Below are 21,302 nucleotides of genomic sequence, written 5' to 3' on the forward strand. Positions count from 1 at the left end.
CTTTAAATTGATATTCTTATAAAACTAATTAAATTCTATAGACAATGTAAAATTTAAACAAACTATCTTCAAAATTGAAATTGTTATAACACTAACTAAATTATATTAACCAAATTTTGTACCTTTCTTTCACTGAATGCCTAAATGAACTGTTTTCCACTATATAGATTCTAATCACCACTGAATGTCTTCGTACTTCATTTATCCTTGTTTTTGGTGAAATTACTTTTTCCAATTATCAGCTTCTACCAATTTAAGATATATTTTTCTTCACCAGCATTTATACACCACCAACCAAACCAGCAAACAGCATTTATATTTATTCTTCTTTTCAATATACCAATATCCACTTATTATAAGTTGATTTATACTAATCTCCAACCATAATATAATTTAATTTCCTCCAATATACTTTTTTTTAATCTTCAATAATTATTTGTGTATAATTATAAATGTGCATTAAATATATGCATAATTTTTAATCTTCTTTTAACTCACTATATTAAACAATTGGACTATCTCCAACTAACTTTCATATTTCTTATTAAACTGCTTGACTGACTTACTAAAACTGTGAACAATTGACTTCACTAACTAATCTACTGCTTAACTTCTGACTAAAAACTCTCTGACTGCTTGACTTCAGACTAAAAACTTCCCTCTTGAATCCAAATCACGGGTATTTATATCCTTTTTGATATTCCAGAACCATCTGGTAAGAGATCATGTTCCATTCGTTCTATTAACTTCTATATAGATGTTCTCGAAAAAAATATCTGTTCGATCCACCGCCATAATCATTATTCCAGAATGTTCGACTGTAAACAATGGTCACACTCTGCACTCTGGAGAATTCGTTAATGTTCCATTGATAATTTTGTTGACATTTAGGCTTTTCAGATCAGAATAAACATTCAAATTAGTAACTAACACTCTAATTTAATAAAATACACAATTCAAACAATATATTATTATAACCCCACTTTATATTCCCAATTATTTCCTAAAATGTCAACTTGGAGACAGAGTTTGTATAGTTGGTTGCCTAGTCACATGGCTCACTTAAATGTATCTACCACATTATAATTACTAAAATACAACTTTTTACAATAATTATATGCTAATTTCTTAAAATGCCCTCACATAAATATATTTTTATAAATTTCTCTAGTATATAACTTATATAAAACAACCAAATATCTAATATTATGTAGTATATAACTTATAAATTATTTTCTATAAACCCTAATTGTCACAATATATATATATATATATATATATATATATATATATATATATATATATATATATATATATATATATATATATATATATATTTGGGTATCACATGCAGCAACTAAAACTTATTCGTAAACTAGTTGGTAAGGTTTTATTATGCAATTTTGTTAAATTTTGCAATGGATTGTATATTTTATTATCTTTCATTTTGTGATATTGACGATTTATGTAACTTTAGTAAATTTTAATTGTTGTTGGTATTTTTTTTAACTTTTTGGGTTTGCCCATAACATTGTACAATTTGCAGTGACAATATATAATATTTCCATTATATTCTAAAATAAATCGTTTGCACAATAAACTTTGTTTTATTTATAACACATTTAATCTTTTATTTTTTTCTCTATAATACCATTTCTCCTATTAGAGTATTATGTGTTATTGCGTTTCTAGGCTATTTATGTAATATGACTGACTGGCTAGGTTGGTGCATCTTTTGTCTTGATTATGCTCCAGCTAATCTTTGTATAAGTTTTTTCCATTCTCTTATATTTTTTGCTCTGTTTTTGACAATTTTTTCAGTAATTTTAAATTGTTTATGGATCTGGTATTAGATATTAACTTCAGTATTCTAATAGGTAGGTTTTTAAATCACGAAAAAGAAACAGAGTTTAAAAAATTTTAATTTCATTTGATTTTAAGTTGTTTTACAATCGCAATTTTTATCAAGATCATTTTTTGCTAAAATTAACATTAATTCTCCTCTAAGACACATTTTGAAAAATATTTTATATCAACTGTTTTATAACCTTATAAAAAAACATGATAATAAACAATCATTATATTAAAATTTTCAAACTTTGAATTATTAGATAAATTATACCCCCTAAATAAATAGATATATTAATATAAAATGAATAAATAGATAAAATATATAATATAAAATATTATGTAATATAAAATAAATAAATAGATAAATTAGAACCCCTACACCACTGTATGATTATTGTGAAGTGTCATGAAATGTAAATTTGGCGCATTCGCATTTCCGGTTATGTCCGCCATCAGAGGCCACTTTTTTGGTCTCCTCTTCATAACGATTAGATTCCCTCTTTTGTCTATTTACTCGATGGATGGACGACAGTCAAATAGACAATATCCAGCAGTGGGACGAGGACAGGGCAATTTTCGATTTAAATGCTACAAGTGCGGTAAAATTGGACATAAATGAAATGAGTGCATGAAACGTCGGTCTGTTAATAATGCAAGTGTCAGTCCAAATCAGGTTGAAGAAGAAATTACATTTCTTACTGAACTAAATGAATTTAAATCGCCACATCCTAATACAGTTTTGTGTGATAAAAGAAAGGAGCTTGTTCAATCTGAATTTTGACAGAGATAAAACAATAATTGATAAAAGTGTAAACAAAAACATTGACTTTAGAATAGACCCTGGTGCCAGAAATCATTTGATAAATGCAGTTTCAGGAAGTTTATAATGGAAATTACAACTGTACCTCATATTACTGTGGCAAAGCAAGGTGTAACCATTAAAGCTGAAAAGAGTGACAATTTATATATATAATATAATCTACTAAGAAGTGTAAAAAATAAAGCAGGCAGGTGTAACAATAATTATATTTGAAAATGAAAAAGTTCAGGTACACCATAATTCTAATTTGATCATGACTGAAATGTTAACAGGAAATTTATATATAATTACTTTTACTGTAGTTGATGATAAGTGTAAAGTTGCCATTTAAGATAGTATATTACACAGAAGAATGAGTCATTCTTTACTATATCCTTCAAGTAATTTATGTTAGATATGTATTAAGGGGAAATAAACAAGGAAACCTTTTAAGGTTATTCCAACTGAAAAAAAGGCCAAAGCAATTTTAGAAGTTGTGTCATCTGATGTGGCTGGACCATTTTATCGAGCATCATATGATGGATGCAGGTACTTTGTATCCTTTATTGATCATTTTTATGGATGTGAAGTCTGCCTTTTTAAATGAAGAATTGAAGGATCCTGTTTATATGCAACCACCTCCTGGACTATTAAGCAAGGTTATGTGTGTCAACTCAGGAAAGCTTTATAGGATTAATACAAAATTTTAAGTGTTGGTATGATCAGTTATATTTATTTTTACTTGATAAGAATTTCAGAAGATCTACTGTAGATCTCCGCATATATATATATATATATATATATATATATATATATATATATATATATATAAACTAAGGTACACTCGAAGAGTGGTGGGTTTATCGGTCAAAGTGGAGAAATAAAAGACAAAGACGATGGCTACTTCATCTATTTATTGAAGACGTTTCGCTTTCTGCTCAGAAAGCATCATCAGTTCATCTAAAAAGAACAATATGAAACCAAACATCCATAGAGAAGTTATAACCAAAGTGTGTTACCTTACAAAGACATGTAGCAGTCAGTGATGTAAAAAATATGAAAAAGCTTACAAAGCTGGACATTCAGAGTTAACGTTGTATATAACAATTAATTGAAACTAGGTAAAGTTTGCAATTTGACAAAATTAGCACAGCAAAAGAACATGTGATAAAAATACATGTATATATAAAAAAAATTTTATAAAAACTTAGTAAAAAACATTAAGGTTTATTTTAAAGTGTAAAGAACTAGAAAGATCATTAGATTGCACTTCCAACAAATTTATTTAAAAATTATATTTTAATTTTAACTTTAGGTAACATTATAAGTTATTAAAGATTGATAGTAATAAAGAAAAAAAATGAAGTTACCAGTCTTTAGCTTACTGAGGCTCGTTGGTAAATGAATTTAAAAGTTTGGACACCCACGCACAACAACGTGAGTAGAAGTGGCCTTGAAGTCACAATGACATAAACAGCAAGGCAAGCTACCAACCTCTATGTATAAGGCGGTATATTCAAAGAGTGTGATAAATTTTAACGACAAGTTGTCAACCAAATTTATCACACTCTTTGAATATACCGCCTTATACATAGAGGTTGGTAGCTTGCCTTGCTGTTTATGTCATTGTGACTTCAAGGCCACTTCTACTCACGTTGTTGTGCGTGGGTGTCCAAACTTTTAAATTCATTTACCAACGAGCCTCAGTAAGCTAAAGACTGGTAACTTCATTTTTTTTCTTTATTACTATCAATCTTTAATAACTTATAATGTTACCTAAAGTTAAAATTAAAATATAATTTTTAAATAAATTTAATGGAAGTGCAATCTAATGATCTTTCTAGTTCTTTACACTTTAAAATAAACCTTAATGTTTTTTACTAAGTTTTTATAAAATTTTTTTTATATATACATATATTTTTATCACATGTTCTTTTGCTGTGCTAATTTTGTCAAATTGCAAACTTTACCTAGTTTCAATTAATTGTTATATACAACGTTAAGTCTGAATGTCCAGCTTTGTAAGCTTTTTCATATTTTTTACATCACTGACTGCTACATGTCTTTGTAAGGTAACACACTTTGGTTATAACTTCTCTATGGATGTTTGGTTTCATATTGTTCTTTTTAGATGAACTGATGATGCTTTCTGAGCAGAAAGCGAAACGTCTTCAATAAATAGATGAAGTAGCCATCGTCTTTGTCTTTTATTTCTCCACTTTGACCGATAAACCCACCACTCTTCGAGTGTACCTTAGTTTATATTGGATTGACGGTCGTACTCCTTTTCTCGATATATATATATATATATATATATATATATATATATATATATATATATATATATATATATAAAATTTAATACTTAGTTTCTAAGTTAGGTAAATAATTTGATGATAATATCTAATAATGTCAATGATGTAAATAACATAAAAGAGCAATTATCATCAGAATTTAAAGTGAAAGATTTAACTAATAATTCAAATAACAATGTACTTCTGGGTATTGAAATTAAAAAGGAAGGTGATTTTTTATTAATTTTACAGAATGTAATTGGTCAAGTTTTAAAAGAATGTAATATGAATTATTGTAAACCCTTGGATCTACCTATTCAACCAAAATTAAACTTAATTAAAAATGGGAATAATCTCCCTAATGTGCCTTGTAAACAACTTATTGGATCACTTATGTACATTACTTTAGAAACAAGACCAGATTTGTGTTTTACAGTAATGTATTTTAGTTAATTTCAAAACTGTTTTGGTATCAACCATTGAAATCACTTATAAAATGTTTTGAGCTATTTAAAGGAAACTGAAAATTTTAAAATCTAAAAAACTAAAATGTAAAAAAACTAATAATACTGTCAAAAATATTTATGCTTTTGTAGACTCTGATTTTGCTTACAATATTAATGATCGGAAAAGTGTAAGTGGACTTGTTTTGAATTTTAATAATAATATTATTTTCTGGAAATCAAAGAAACTCTCAGTTGTGGCAATTTCTAGTACTGAGGCAGAATATGTTGCTTTGTCAAACTGTGTAACTGAGTGTATCTTGCTTAAGCAGTTACTAGAGGACACGATTTGTAAAATTGTTGATCCAATAGTGATATTTAAAGACAATCAATCATGCATAAAGATTGCTTGCACTTTAGAAACAAAACGATCTAGACATACAGATGTTCGTCATTACTTTATTAGAGATTAAAAGTGTTTTTAAGAAAAAAATTAAACTGGTATATGTACTTAGCGAACATCAGTGTGCTGATCTGATGACAAAAGCATTATCTTGTGTTAAGTTCAAAAATTTAAGAGACTGTATAGGTATCTGTAGTATTACTACTGATAGTTATTGATACTTATCTTATACTATTGTTTAATTATTAGTTTTAAGTTATTTTGGCGGAATTGAGGGGAGATGTTAAAATACCACAATTACCGCTTAATTTTAAAAATGACATATGTCATGTCAGATTGGAACTATTGAATAATTCAGTAGAGGTTACTTGGTTGGCTATCAAGATCCTTATTATAAAAAATAATAAATAAATAGTAAAATATTGTTTGTTTTGCTGCTTTGAATCCAGTAATCACTTCATACTGTTGGCTAAAGTCACATTAAAACACATATTTACGGTTATATTGACTGTGTGTTCATACATTCGTTCTACAATATCATTTTGATTAGTTGCTACATAAGGTCCATTTAACACCAGCAGAAGAACAACACGGTTTAATGTTTAAGGTCATGCACCGATGCTATATTTATAATGAGGCAAGTACAGTAGAAATCACTAGAATACAGAAAACCAGTATATCTATGTTTCGTGAATCTTAGGAAGGCATTTGACCGGGTCAGATTAAAGGATGTTATCCACTTATTATACGCAAGAGAGATACCTTTAGAAATAATTAAAACAATTAAAATATCTAGAAAAAACAACACTATAAAAGTAAAATATAAGAAGAACTTACTGACCCTATTGAAGCTGGCAATCGAATAAGACAGGAAGATTCCTTGAGTCCTTTATTGTTCAACCTGATTATGGATAAAATAATAAAAAAATTAAGAAGTAAAAAGGGATACCAAATAAAGGAAAAACAATGAAAAATAATCTGCTATGTAGAAAGCGCACTACTATTCTATTAAAGTGAAGATGATTTGCAACGTACGCTTCTCTAATTTAATATAACCGCCAGAAAATTTAACATGTTAATTTCTTCAAAAAACACAAAATGCATGGTTAAAACAGCAAATTTACTAAGATGTAAATTTGAGCTGTAAGGTCAGATAATCGAACAAGTAATATTTAGGCATCCCAGAACCGCAGGTTGCTTAAATGAAATCTTTTTCTTCTTCTTCCCCTTTATAAGCAATTCTGCTTGTTCTTTGGCGGATTAATACCTCTATGGAAGCTTGTCACTCCATCTTTTGCGTGGTTCTCCAATACTTTTTCTGCCGATTGGTGACTTATGTCTTGCTATTTTGACGATATGGGTCTCCTCCATTCTGCTTATGTGGTTATTCCATTATTTTTTTGCTATTTTGTGTCCATTCATTTATACATTGTATGTTACATTTTCTCCTAATGTCCTCACTTCTCCTTCGGTCTCTCAGCGTATTTCCTGTAATTCTCTTCAGTACTCTCATCTCTGCCGTTTCCAGTAGCCTTTGCGTTGTGGCTGTGTTGGGTCTTGTTTCTGAGACATATGTCATTGTTGGTCTTACACTGGCTTTATAAATTCTTGACTTTATGTTAGTGTTAATGTGTCTGTTTCACTATATAATTAAGGCATCCTGCCAGTCTATTTGCTTTTTTACTTGATCTCGTACTTCTTTCTCTAAGTCTTCATAGCTAGACAGTGTAATTCCCCGAGATTTTATTTCCATTACTTGTTCAATACTGATGCCATCAATTTCTATTTTATATCTGGTTGGTTCTAGCCTGACTACTATTGTTTTAGTTTTCTGAAATGAGATTGTCATAATAAATTCTTTTGCTATTATGTTAAATCTGTAGACCAGTCTTTGCAGACTATCTTCATCTTGGGCTATGAATATTGCGTCGTCTGCGTAACAGAGTATTTTCATTTCTTTGTTTTCCATTCTTTATCCTCTTCCTTTGTTAACGCTTTTGATGATTTCATCTATGATCAAATTAAAGAGCATGGGGCTTAATAAATCCCCTTGTCTTATTCTGCTGCCTATTTGTATAGGTTCTGTAGGTTGTCCATCTATTTGGACTTACAATTTTATTGTTTTCGTAGATGTTTTTGATAGCTTTTATAATATTTAATGGAATTTCTTTATTATACAGAACATGGATTACATCTTTGAGTCTTACTCTGTCAAGCGCTTTCTTTAGGTCAATCAGACACAGAAATTCTGGTCTATTATACTCTAGTGATTTCTCAGTGATTTGCTTTATAACGAATATTGCACCTGTACACGATCTTCCACTACGAAAACCCTGTTGTTCATCCGCTAAACGTATCTTCTGATTTATTAGCAATTGTAAAATTTTAGTTGTAAGTTTTACGTAGTATTTAACAAGTTTATACCTCTGTAATTTTCTGGTTGATTTTTATCTCCTTTTTTGAATAGCAGAATTAGTTCGCTCGTTTTCCATTCTTCCGGTATTTTATTGTGTTTTATAATTTTACTAATTAATGTTGTTAATTGTTCTGTCAATTTTGCTCCACAAAATTTTAGTAACTCGTTTGGCATCCCGTCTTTACCTGCTACTTTTCTGTTCTTTAGGTTTTCAAGTATTTTTCGAAGTTTCTGTACATAGAGTCTAAGATGTTAGACTTAATAATAAGGAGAAATAATAATATCGGAAAAGAAATAAAAGGCAGAATTTACAAAAGAGTCACTTAACTAATCATGATATACTCGGCAAAAACACAATCAGTCACAGAGAGCACAAAAAGAATGTTGGAAACAGCAGAGATAAAAACACTAAAAAATTGATGTAAAACACTATAGGACAGAGCAAGAACTACAGATATACGACGTAGATGCAAGGGGGAGAATATCAAGGACTGGATCAGACTCAGAAAAGTAGAACAAAACGATCATATATAAGCCAAATAACAACAAAAAGAGTAGCAAAGACTTAAGAGACGGTTCCCCAATAGGAAGTCGATCAGTAGGAAGACCGCGAAAATGATGGAACGACAACTTACTGGAGGCACATTAAAAAACAGAATTATGTCTACAAAAAAAGTAGAAAACGAAGATATTTTATAGACTTTATTTTATTCTTAGGCTTTCAATGCTTTTTTATAATCGAAAAAACCGAAGAAAACATGCTTTCTTTGATCTAAACAATTATTCTGTATTAATGTTTGAATACTAAAGGATACCTCTCTTATGCGAAGTCAATTTTTAAAAATACTCTTGCTCTAGCCACTGACCTCTTCATATTTCTTAAATAATCGTATGTGTATTATTTTTAAGAACCGTTTTCTAAAGTGTGTCGTTATAAAAACTTTTATAACTTATTTGCTGATTTTGATGCCAATGTCTAGATTTTCTTCATTAAGTAACTTGATTGCTTGTACATTGTACATACATATCATCTTAACAATCCACAATATAAATTGGGATATAAAAAGCAACTATAAGGCCAGTAACCACGTACACAGTGAAAAAATTGCAGATACAACCAAACCATAAAAATCATTGAACACAGCACAATGAAAGTCTTACTAAAAATAACAAAACAAACGCTAAGAGATAGAGTTACAAGTAAGGAAATAAGATCGATATGTGGAATAAAGAAAATAAACCTGTGGACAAAAAAAAAGAAAAATGTAATGAAATTATCATTTAGAAATAATGACAGAAATCAAAACAGTACGAATAGCAAGAGACAGATCGCCAATTAGTAGAAGGGCGAATAGGACGCTAAAGGAAAAGGTGACACAACAACAAGAGTTGAGTAAAAGTTGAGTTTTTGTAGTAGTTTTGTAAAAGTAAAACTTTGAGTTGAATCAGAGTGAAACAGACATGAGAATATCGATAAAACAGGAAGAAGAAGATGCATATCCCTGACGTAATAAAAAAGAAATAAAAATCTCTATGAAAGTATGTGTAGTTGTCCACAAAAACTAAACTGTGCAAAATTATTAGAAAGAGTTTTTCTTACACTGTCAGAAAATACTGTGTAGTAAAGTACATTTTAGAAGCGTTCTCTAGAAAATAAGGCAAAAAAGAAACAAAAATATCACAAAAAGATAAAAATAAATAAGAAAAATATACAGAACTCATTCTAAAGCGCCAGATGTTTAATTCCTGATCAAAAAAGAAATCTTATAAATTTTAAACATGTGGTTGTTTATTACCTGTTCATTCATTATTTGAAGTAAAATATATCTTTTATGCAGTTAAGCTAAGCAGATTAAACCAGAGTATGCAATTCAAACAAATCGGTTTCAGATTGCTATGTAGATTACATTAGGAGCGTCTTTAGATTTTTATTTTGTCGATTTTCATTTGTAAGACGTAGCTTCGTCACAGCTTTTACGATTGTCTGTCTAATTTGAGTACTAAATCAGTTTTGGATTTAGTGGAGTTTAAAGTTATAGTAAATTAACTGTCTAATAGTTTTAAGGTGGATAAAATGTATACAAAGTAAATGCGACTGAACGGCAAGACCGACTTAAATGTATCTTTCCCTTTTAGTGTCTATAATATGTATATAAATATATTTACGAACAGAAATTGTATGATTATCTATTATTATTTTTATATTATAATATTTGATGTCTATATTTGGTTTCTTCTTTTTTATAATCTTGCCGAAAATCATATTTTTTTGTTGCTAAAATGTGCTCCTTTAATACTTCGCAATTATTTATTTTCTTTTTAAGGTTTCCGTCTACCCTTTAACACCTCCTAATGGTCTATGATTCTTATATCTTACCTCCATATCTAAATTAATATAAAAATAAGCATACTGGAGACCTTCTAGTTCCTCTTTTGCACGTATGTATAAGCTGACGCTAGTTTGTCTGTTGTATCTACACCATCTTTGGTTTTATTATAGTCAAAAATAATGTCTGGTTTTTTATGTTCTTGTAATAACACCGTAACATATAAATGCATTTAGGACAAAAGGATGACAGGTTTAACCTTTTTTTTTCCTTGTGAAACTAAACTCATATTTTTCTGAAACCCAAAAATTAATGATATCGCTTCTTTACTTTTATTTAGTTGAAATATATTGTTCCAGAAATGAACATATTGTTTTAAAATATAAAATAAAAATGTAATTCTTTAGACTTTTCTTAGTGTAGAATAAGTAGAATAGTCACTTCATCAAGTTTGTTTGCGACACCGACTGACTGGCGTCTCGTCTCACCCTCTTAAATATTTTTTTTACACCTAAATAAAATAGGAGTAATCTTCACGCATCAAGTAGTGTTTTATCAGTTCATTCTCACACATCGCCCTTGAGGCATTGAATCGTTTAAACACTTTCAATTCACGTATTAAATATTTCTCTCCGCTGAAATCGCCCATTTTTCTCATACATACGGTTTTCTCTTACGTGTTATAAAGAAAGAATTTTTTGATATTGTATAGTAAGCTACGGCCGTGTTGGGAATCTACTCTAAAAAGATTTAATTAAATCGATAAACTCAAAAGTGATTTTATTTCTCTGGAGCTATATTTGCTCATATTAAGAATCCTTATCCTTCAACGGTCACTGAAGAACCAAACCTATGGAGATAAATCCATTCACAAGTCCTTTGAAGTAAGGCTTGGAATCAAAAAACCCTCGAATGTAGGTAGCCAGTTACAAGTCTCCCTCATATATTATGATCATCATCATCATTATCGTGGTTTTTCGACCTTACGTGGGTCCCAGCCTCCTCAAGAATTTCTTTCCAGTCATCCTTATCCATCGCCTTTCTCCGCCAAGCACGTATTTCCATATTTCACATGTGTTCATCGATGTTATTAAGGAGCCTTGTTCTGAGTCTTTCTGTTCTTCTCTGACCAATTGGTCTATCAAAGAGAGTTTTTCTAGCTAGGTCATTTTGTTCCATTCGCATTACATGCCATATCTCCCTCAGACTTCCTATCTTAATATGTTTTATGATATCCGATTCCTGCTATATTCTATAAAGATTGAGGTTGTATCGTCTTTTCCACACTCTTGGTTTTGAATCATAAGAGACTAACGTTCGATGTTTTCAAAAAGCAAACGTACTTGAATAATCTGTTATACGATGCTGGTAGAAGCTCTCTTAGAATAAACGTTTTAGTTTTTCAAAGAGTTCCATATAGAATTATATTCTTCTTCCATAACTTATCCGCAAGTTGTAAACTCATAAAAAAATTGTCAGTTGTTATTCCAAACCCTTTTTCCAAATGGTCTATCAAGTCTAGGACAACTCTTTGGCCTTGAACTTTTTTTGCCTTAGGATCTTGTTTTCCTAAAAATAGATTATATTCTTAGTAGATTTAAAAATTTGCTTATTTTCTTATTGGCAATTTAAAAACTGCATACCCATGTAACGTTAGGCACCAATTTGTAACGTTCCAACGAACATTCATTGGGTGCCAATTTGTAACCCTTTGAGGCTCAATTTGTAACTTCCCAACGTTGAGCTGCTGTTGTCAACTTGTAACCGCCAACCTTAGTTTGCTGCTACAACCTGACTAACATCACTAACAACGTTGGAGCGACAAATCGTTTCCCGTTGGGACCAATTTTTAACGTCATAACTCCTAATGTATCAATTGCAAAATTGCTACATTAGACGTTATACGAAACACTCCCTGGCTAGCTCACTCAGGACGTGAATATGGCCTACTCTGGAGCAACACACGCAAACAAGTAAAAAGAAGAACCAATACACAGTTAAATTAACACATGTTTATTAAAATATTACAAAAAATGAGAGAAAAATACATGTTTAAATATATTGAATTTAAATAAAAATTATTTGACTTCTTGCTACAGTGTTACATTATAGTAAGGAAAAATGCTTGTCACCAAATCCTAGGTTTTATCCTGGTCTTTTCTGCTATGGTTGTTAGCAAGCCATGTTGTGAGTTGTGGATTTTCTTGCCCTGGAGTCAACTCTCCTATCGGAATGATAGTGCCATTCTCAGGCCGGTTGGTCTTCTGGATGTTAATATAATTTGACCCGCACCTGAGAAATGTATCCCGGAGGTTGACTCCTAATTCAGGAGACGACACAACAATTGGTTATTATACTTTTACAAAAGTCATGAAGAAAATCGACATTTTTAGAAATAAAAGCCATTATATCGACTTTTGTATCGAACGGGAAGGGGGAAATGTCAACAAAAAGGAGTCTTTGTCACTAGCATTAAACTAAACAGAGAATAAAGATGGCACCTCTCGTTCCAAAGTAACAGAAATAGAGATGAAAATAAAATTCATTCTTTAGAAACTTGAGTAAAAGATAAAAATGATGATTATTAAGAAAATAGGAAAGGTAGATACTGAAATATATATATATATATATATATATATATATATATATATATATATATATATATATATATATAAAGAAGATAGATTTGGACGCCAACTGGTTTTTATACCAAATATCAGTAAAAATGAAAAGAGAATAATGAATCAATTAAGTAACGACATAATTCTGATACAATCTATATCTGAGAAAATATATAGAAAAATAAGAGATACAATAGAGGATATAGAAGAATATGAATTATGACAGAAGATATGGAAATTGGAGAATAGAATTAACGAAATATATTAACATAAGAAAGAAAGCAGGCAATGTAGCAGTTATAACGCTACACCCAAATAAATTTGCATGTTTACAACAAAAGTAGTGCAGTCCATAAAAGTCCATATCTTTAATCCGTACTTGTCAGGTATGTTCTTCATATAAACTCGGAATGGTACTTTACCTCTAAAATGCACTAGCTGCTCATCTACATACAGATGGTCGCCTGGATTAAGTCATTTCTGACAATTAGAAATAAAAATATCACATACATCTCTTATTGGGCCAGTCTACCTACTGATTTTCGTTTATGTCTGGTTTCAAAATTGTCAAAACGTATGAATGAAGTTATTTGTTCGAACCTATTTCTAGACATAACAGCTGGTATTATAGAACGGCAGTAAGCAATATCGTCACACCAAAGCATATCAATCATTTCTTTCGATCCATGACAAGTTCCAAGTATAAGCAATACTCCAATTTAGGCTTGAATTTCTACAAAATCAACCCAAATATACACATTAGTTGTATTTGTGTTTTCACTAGTCCATTTATCGTAATACGCTTGAGCCTTCCGATTAGTTGGCCATGACAACTTTGTTTAGAATTTCGTCTGAAAAGGACAGCGTTTTTGATACTTGATATATCATCACTGTAATTTGTAAGTCCTAGAGCATGTCTACAAATATTGGCTTTTGCGAGTTTCATTTTTATGTTTTTTTGGCAACTTGGACCACTCACTTCTATCTTTAGATACATATACCGATAAACCTTCGGAGTCAGTAACTGTTGATTTATTTTGCTCTATGCTTTGATCAATAATAAGGTCATTTTCTCCTTCTACCTCTGTTACATTGTCTTCATCTTCTAAATCACTTTCTATATCCTTATTGATATATATTTTAGAATTTTATGCTCTATTCACAAATACGACAAGAAACCAACTGACACTGGAACTCAATATATTTATATTATTTCGCAAAATTTTATCACACCTCAGGGAATTCCCCATTTAAACATGTAAAACCCTTACATAAAACGATAGTACACTCATAGTCGGTAGTTGGTACTAATCCGTAAAATCTAAGGGATTCCCACATTATTAAAACTGTATCAGAATTCATTTTATATGACATAAAAGGCTGCCCGGGGTATTAGGAAACCCCAGCCTATAAAATTAAAGTTTCAGTTTAATCTAACCGTTAAATGCTCTTGTAGGCATAATTTTTTATTAATACAATAAACAATAGATAGATGGAAGACTGCCGATTAAAAATTAAGATCTATAAAGTAACAGCCAAAAATTGTAATCTAAAAAATTAAGATCTATAAAGTAACAGCCAAAAATTGTAATCTGGGGTCAAAATAGACCCCATCGGACCGGTCAGTCCGATGAAGGTTAATGATAGCGATCACAAACACATTTTTACACTGTCCCTTAGTTGTGATAATATGTTTTTATTTGTTTTTTAATTATTTACATAAACTCAAAAGGTAATTAGCGAACATTTATGAATTTGTTCTGTTAAAATTTAGTAATTTGTTCCTTAAAACGATTTATCTTTTCTATTTTAAATCAATATAAAATAAAATTTAAAATTTTAATTTTCAAATAAGAAAAGTATTCAAACGTTCTAAGAAATAACAAAAAAAGAAACGCACCGAGTGCTACTTTCGCTAATTTAAAATTTTTAATATCAGCTGTTGTAACACCATCTGATATATTTATATTTTTAAAATTAAAACAACATCCCGTCCTTTTCAATAACCAACAGGCAGAAAGGTTTTCAATTAAATTTTTTATGTTGCAAAACTAAGGTCCCTGTATCTGATTCGAGTTAGCGATCACTAGATCCCGTGCATAATGGAAAATTCCAACTCTGCATGAATATTGAACACTTTTGTGGCTTCGAACTGGGCTCAATAATGCATTCAGATGAATCAAATATGTACAATTGACAGGTAGTCGATACTTAGCAAATTTATCAAAATATTAATAAATCATGAAAATAAATAAAGGACCAAATAGAAATAAAATCTTTATTTAAATTATTAATTTTGATGGACAATATTATTAATTTGGAAATATTTATCACACATGAATAAATAGGCTGTTATTAAATTTGATTTACCAAAGAAGTATATTGCAATTTTAGTATTTATATAAAAATATATATATATATATATATATATATAATATATATATATATATATATATATATATATATATATATATATAATATATATATATATATATATATATATATATATATATATATATATATATATATATAATATACATATAACTATATCCAATATATTTTGCCTATTTTCATAGATATTGGCCCACCTATGGAATTTGCAGTTTAAATCGATTAACATAGACAATTTATACTCTGCTTGTATTTAAAGTTCCCGTATTAATAATTATGGCATTTTTATTAATATTTATTAATTAGTTAAGTAGGTAGTTAAGAACACTACCCTTATGGTTTTTTGTTTATTTTTAGCTATGGAAAAAATACTTCAAAACAATAATATTGTCAGTTAATGTGGAATGTATTATGTAGTATTCTAAAGCTTTTTGCTGTTTGTGGATTATTAATACAAATACTGCCTGTGACAACCAGTTAGACAGAGGTCCCAGTATACTGAATTCGGAACTCAAAAAGGCAATACAGCAAGCCAAAAACAATAAAGCACCTGGACCAGATCAAATCCCTGCTGAGCTGCTTAAACTTTTGGATGAGGAAAGCATTGCCTGCTTAACCACTTTCTTCAACAAAATTTACAACGAAGGAAAAATACCAGATGATTGGTTATAGTCACTGTTTATAACATTACCAAAGAAAAGTAGGCCCACTAAATGCAGCGATTTTAGACTAATCAGTTTGATGAGTCACACACTAAAGATACTCTTACGAATTATTCAAATCCGAGTATTCCTTCTATGCGAAAGTAGGATGGGTAATAAGCAATTTGGATTTAGAAACGGTCTAGGAACTAGAGAGGCACTATTCTGTATGCGCGTTCTATTACAAAAAAGTTGTGAATTCCTAAAGAAGGTTTATGTTTGTTTCATTGACTTCGAGAAGGCGTTCGACAGAGTACAACACGATACACTTTTTGATTGCCTACGGGCAGCAGGACTTGACCACTATAATATAAGACTGCTGAAATACTTTACAATCAAGTAGCCTCTATCCAAATTGAAGACAGTCCGACTTAAAAAATATCCATCAAACGTGGAGTACAGCAGGGTTGTGTTTTGTCACCCACTCTTTTTAATCTGTACTCTGAAGAAATCTGTAGGGAGGCTTTGGATGACAGACAAGAGGAAGTAAGACTAGGTGGAGAAGTAATCAACAATATTAGATACGCTGACGATACAGCCATTCTTGCAGAAAATTTACAAGATCTCCAAACATTACTAAATCTAGTCAGTGAAGCAAGTTATCGGAGAGGCATAAAAATCAACATTTCAAAGACAAAGTGGATGGCAGTTGGAAAGATCAATATAGATCAAGGTCTGATTTCTCTTAATGGAGAGGAGATCGAAAGGGTAAATCATTTCAAATACCTTCGCAGCTGGTTAAATGTAAATTGTGTCTCTGATGAAGAGATAATAACCAGGATCGAAATATCACGTAAGGCTTTTATGACCTGAAAACCAGTTTTATGCAATAGAAACCTGTCGATGAATATTCGTAAGAAGGTCCTGAAATGTTATGTGTGGTCCATCCTATTGTATGGTTGTGAAACACGGACGTTAAAAACCACAATTCTAAACAAGTTAGAAGCATTCGAATTGTGGTGCTATAGACGAATCCTAAAGATATCGTGGGTTTCGTACACTTCCAATGAAGATGTTCTTCAAATGATCAATTCAGAACGTCTGCTTATACACATTATAAAGAGAAGAAAAACAGAATACTTCGGCCATATAATTAGAGGACCTAAATACCATCAACTTCGCCTTATAATACAAGGAAAAGTGAAAGTAAAGAGATGGATTGGTCGAAAAAAACTTTCATGGCTGCGTAATATTAGACAATGGTGTGGTTCCACAGTAGAAGAATTATTTCAGAGAAAGAGAAAGGTTTCAGGAAATTGTAAACATGACGACGGTCAACGTCTAAATACGAACACGGGACCCAAAGAAGAAGAAGGATTATTAAGGGGTTGAGGTAAAGTTATTGATGAGAAAATTTGTTCAATCATTTGATTTTTCAGTGCTCAAAAATCCAATTCAGAAATCGTAAATATGTTGCAATTGTCACGATATAATGTAAGAAATATAGTCAGAAGATACAAAACTACAGGTTTGGTCGTCTCAAAACCTAGAAATGTACGACAAAGTAAAAGTAAGTTTTATATTTGACAAAATTAGTATGAATTGTTTTTTATAAGTTTCATCACATTTTAGGCTTAGGAAAAGCCACTTTTTACATTAGAACATAAGAAAAATAGCCTTAGATAGTCAAAAGAGCACAAAGATTGAACTTAGTCGCAATGGAATCCAATACAATAGAGTGATGAGTCCAGATTTGAAGTGATTGTTAGAAACAGTAGGAGTCGCATCATTCGCAGAAACAATGAAGCTTTCCATCCCGACTGTCTAAAGAGAAAAGTCAAATTTCCTGCATCTGCCATGTATGGAACGTGTGGAAAAGTTAGGTAAAGTTTATTGATGGGATTGTAAACACATGCAAGTATTTTAATATTTTAGAAGAATTACTTTTACCGATTTAGGAACACCGTCCCAATATCAGCGAAAAATTTTGTTTTCCAACAGGACTCATACCTTAAAAAAGAGTTTAAAATGGATTAAAGACCATGGCATACCACTTATGGAATATGTTTATAACAGTCCCGACTTGTCTTCACGTTATAAAATATTTTCTATAACTAGGAAATTCAAAAATGTTTAGGTAATCAAGTTTTTTTTTATCTACTTCGAGTTTTCATCGAAGTTAATTAATTTCTTTAGTAAAAAAAACGTTTCTTGGCTTATTTCAGATGCCCCTAAAGATGATCTAGGGATCCAAAGTACTTGGGCAAGATTAAATTAAACTGTGCTCGATATATGCCGTTTATTTGATCAAAGTTCATTTATCCGAGCATTCAACCTTATATTTATTTTTTAATCAAGTTTTTGTTTGTGTAATAATCCTTTTTTTAGACTTTATTTTTCTTTAAGAATACGATTGCTTTTGTTTTTGTGTTAAAGTGTTAAACTAAAGTTCATTTGTTAATGACTATTTTTCAATGTGTGTTAATGCTTTTTAAATGTGATTATAAACCGTTGTTATGTTTATTTCTCTACAAAAAATACCTTAATTATCAGCGTATAATCTAGCTTTAACAGGGTTTTTAAGTTATGTTAAGATCGAATATATTGCTACTAGTAGCTCGAGAATAAGTTGTGCTTAAATTTGACCCGTTTGAAGTTGTCTGTCTCCTATCGAACGCGTCTACCTTACGCACGTTATCCTTATCGGACGTTTTAATTCACCCCTATCCAGGTGGTGGATAGGGGAACGTAACCGGCCGTTGAATCAGTGAGTCCAAAACAGACTAAGGTATGGCAGCTCTAAGAGAAGAGTCCATGTTGGAGGTTGGACAAGAGACCGACAACCTCTTCCTGTAAAAGATCATATGTTACGGAACCTCAGGAACTATTAACTGGACGAAACTCACGACGACGACTCTGGAAACGAAAAATAAAGTTGAGATAAGGAACATGGAATACCCGAATCCTGTACCGAACTGGAGCACTCCAGTTATAAACCACACGTTTTAAACCAAAGAACAAAAGGCCTTATTATTGACTTTATAACCTACAGTAAAAGAATGTTTTATTTCTTTCTAAAAGGAAATTTCTTTAATTACAGTTTAATTAATGCACGTTCACCAACTGATGACAAACCAGAGGAAATAAAAAAACAGTTTTTTGAAGACCTAGAGTAAACCTACAGAAACGTCCCAGAAATGACAATAAGATTGTATTAGGTGACATAAATGCAAGAATAGGACAAGAGCGAGTTTTCATGCCCACGATAGGAAAGCATAGCCTACAAAACATCAGTAGCGATAATGGATTACGACTGATAAACTTGGCAGCAGAATTAAATATGAGAGTCGCTAGCACCTATTTTGAACACAAGAACATACACAAGGTAACCTGGACCTCTCCTGATGGAAGAACAACGAGTCAGATTGATCACATCTTAAGAAATTCAACGCATAGAAGAGACGTAATACACTGCACAAATTATAGAGACGAAAAGATAGACTCAGATCATTACCCAATAACCTTAACATCAAGAGCTAGAACTTCAAACACCAGTAAAGAAAAAAAAATGGATGGAAAAAATAAAATATGCAAAAGCTGAGAGATGCAACAATTTATTGAAAAATGGTACTCGAAAAATATCACCAACAGGCTAAGGAATCAAAATATAAATGAAGAAGGACAGACATATATAGACTCCTACTGGACTAGAAAAAAGGAAGACATTCAAGCAGCAGTGAACGATTAAATGGAAACAGAAATTTGTGCCCGTAAACATCATTCGTTTGATGATTATTTCAAGAATGTAACAAAAGAAAAAAATTAAGCCTACAGAAAGATGCTTACTCGACAAAGTGGATAAACTGTAGAAAATTATCAGAGAAAGAGCAAAGATGAAAAAAGGATACACAAAAAAAAAACGAAACCAATTAAATAAGGAACTTAAATATATAGAAAACCTCAACAGAGAAAAAGAATTAAGAGCATTCTATGAAAAAGTTAACATCAATAGAAACGAATTCAAAGTAACAACAAGACAATGCAGAACTCAGAATGGCGACCTATTAACCACAAGGAAAGCTGCATTAAATAGATGTGTGGAATACCTTCCAGGCACTTAATATAGGGGTAGCAAAAGAAAACCTGGAAGGTGAAAGATATGAGGTAAGGAAAACAGACGAGAGGGAAGAGGAACCACCGACGATTATTGCAGTTGAAATTGCTTTTAAAAAATTAGAGCAAATCACCAAGAACAAATCACCCGCAATAGATAATATTCCAGCTAAACTATATAAAGAAGGTGGCCATGATACCATAATAGCATTACAGCAGATTATTAAAAAAATGTGGACACAAAAATCCCACCCCAATGATTGGAATATTGGAATACTTTGCAGCATACGCAAAAAAGCAAATATTGTAAAGCCAGAATGATAATTAAATTTGATCCTTGTGGTATATTATTTTATTGAATTTTTGTGTGAGAATATGCTCCGTCAGCTCGAACTTAAAATTGTCTCTTTTTAAGAAAACTTTAGATGTATGTTATGTTACATCTTGTTAACCAGTTGATGAATATTTCCACTGTGTCATATGTACAACTGTGTCATATGCTTTGTTTATATCAAAAAATATTACAACACAGTGCTGTTTTATTGCAAATGCTTGATGAATTTCTGATTCTAAGTGAACAATGTGATCTAAAGTTGAGCGATATTTGAAACCAAATTGTTCTGGTATAAGTAATTTGTTTCATTTTTAATACCACACAAGCCTATTGTTTTTATATTTTTTAAAATGTTACCTGTACTACATGTGAGTGATATCGGTCGGTATGTTTGGGGATCTGATTTTAGAAAAGCTGGTTTTAGAATTAGGTATTATGATTTATTTTTTTTATAATCTACGAAAACACGTTTCTGAATAGGATTATGTTATAGATTTTGAGCAGATATTCTTTAGATTAAGAGAAATAATTTTAGGAATTTTCAATAAATTATACAGTTATTAAGGAATTAAGAAATAATAAAACTGCAATAAACTTTTTCTCTTTATTTATTTAGCATTACTAAAAAATATCACACTTAAATAGATACATTGAAAAATATTGGACATG

This window comes from Diabrotica undecimpunctata, chromosome 3, assembly GCF_040954645.1.
Source record: "Diabrotica undecimpunctata isolate CICGRU chromosome 3, icDiaUnde3, whole genome shotgun sequence".
Classification (NCBI taxonomy): domain Eukaryota; kingdom Metazoa; phylum Arthropoda; class Insecta; order Coleoptera; family Chrysomelidae; genus Diabrotica; species Diabrotica undecimpunctata.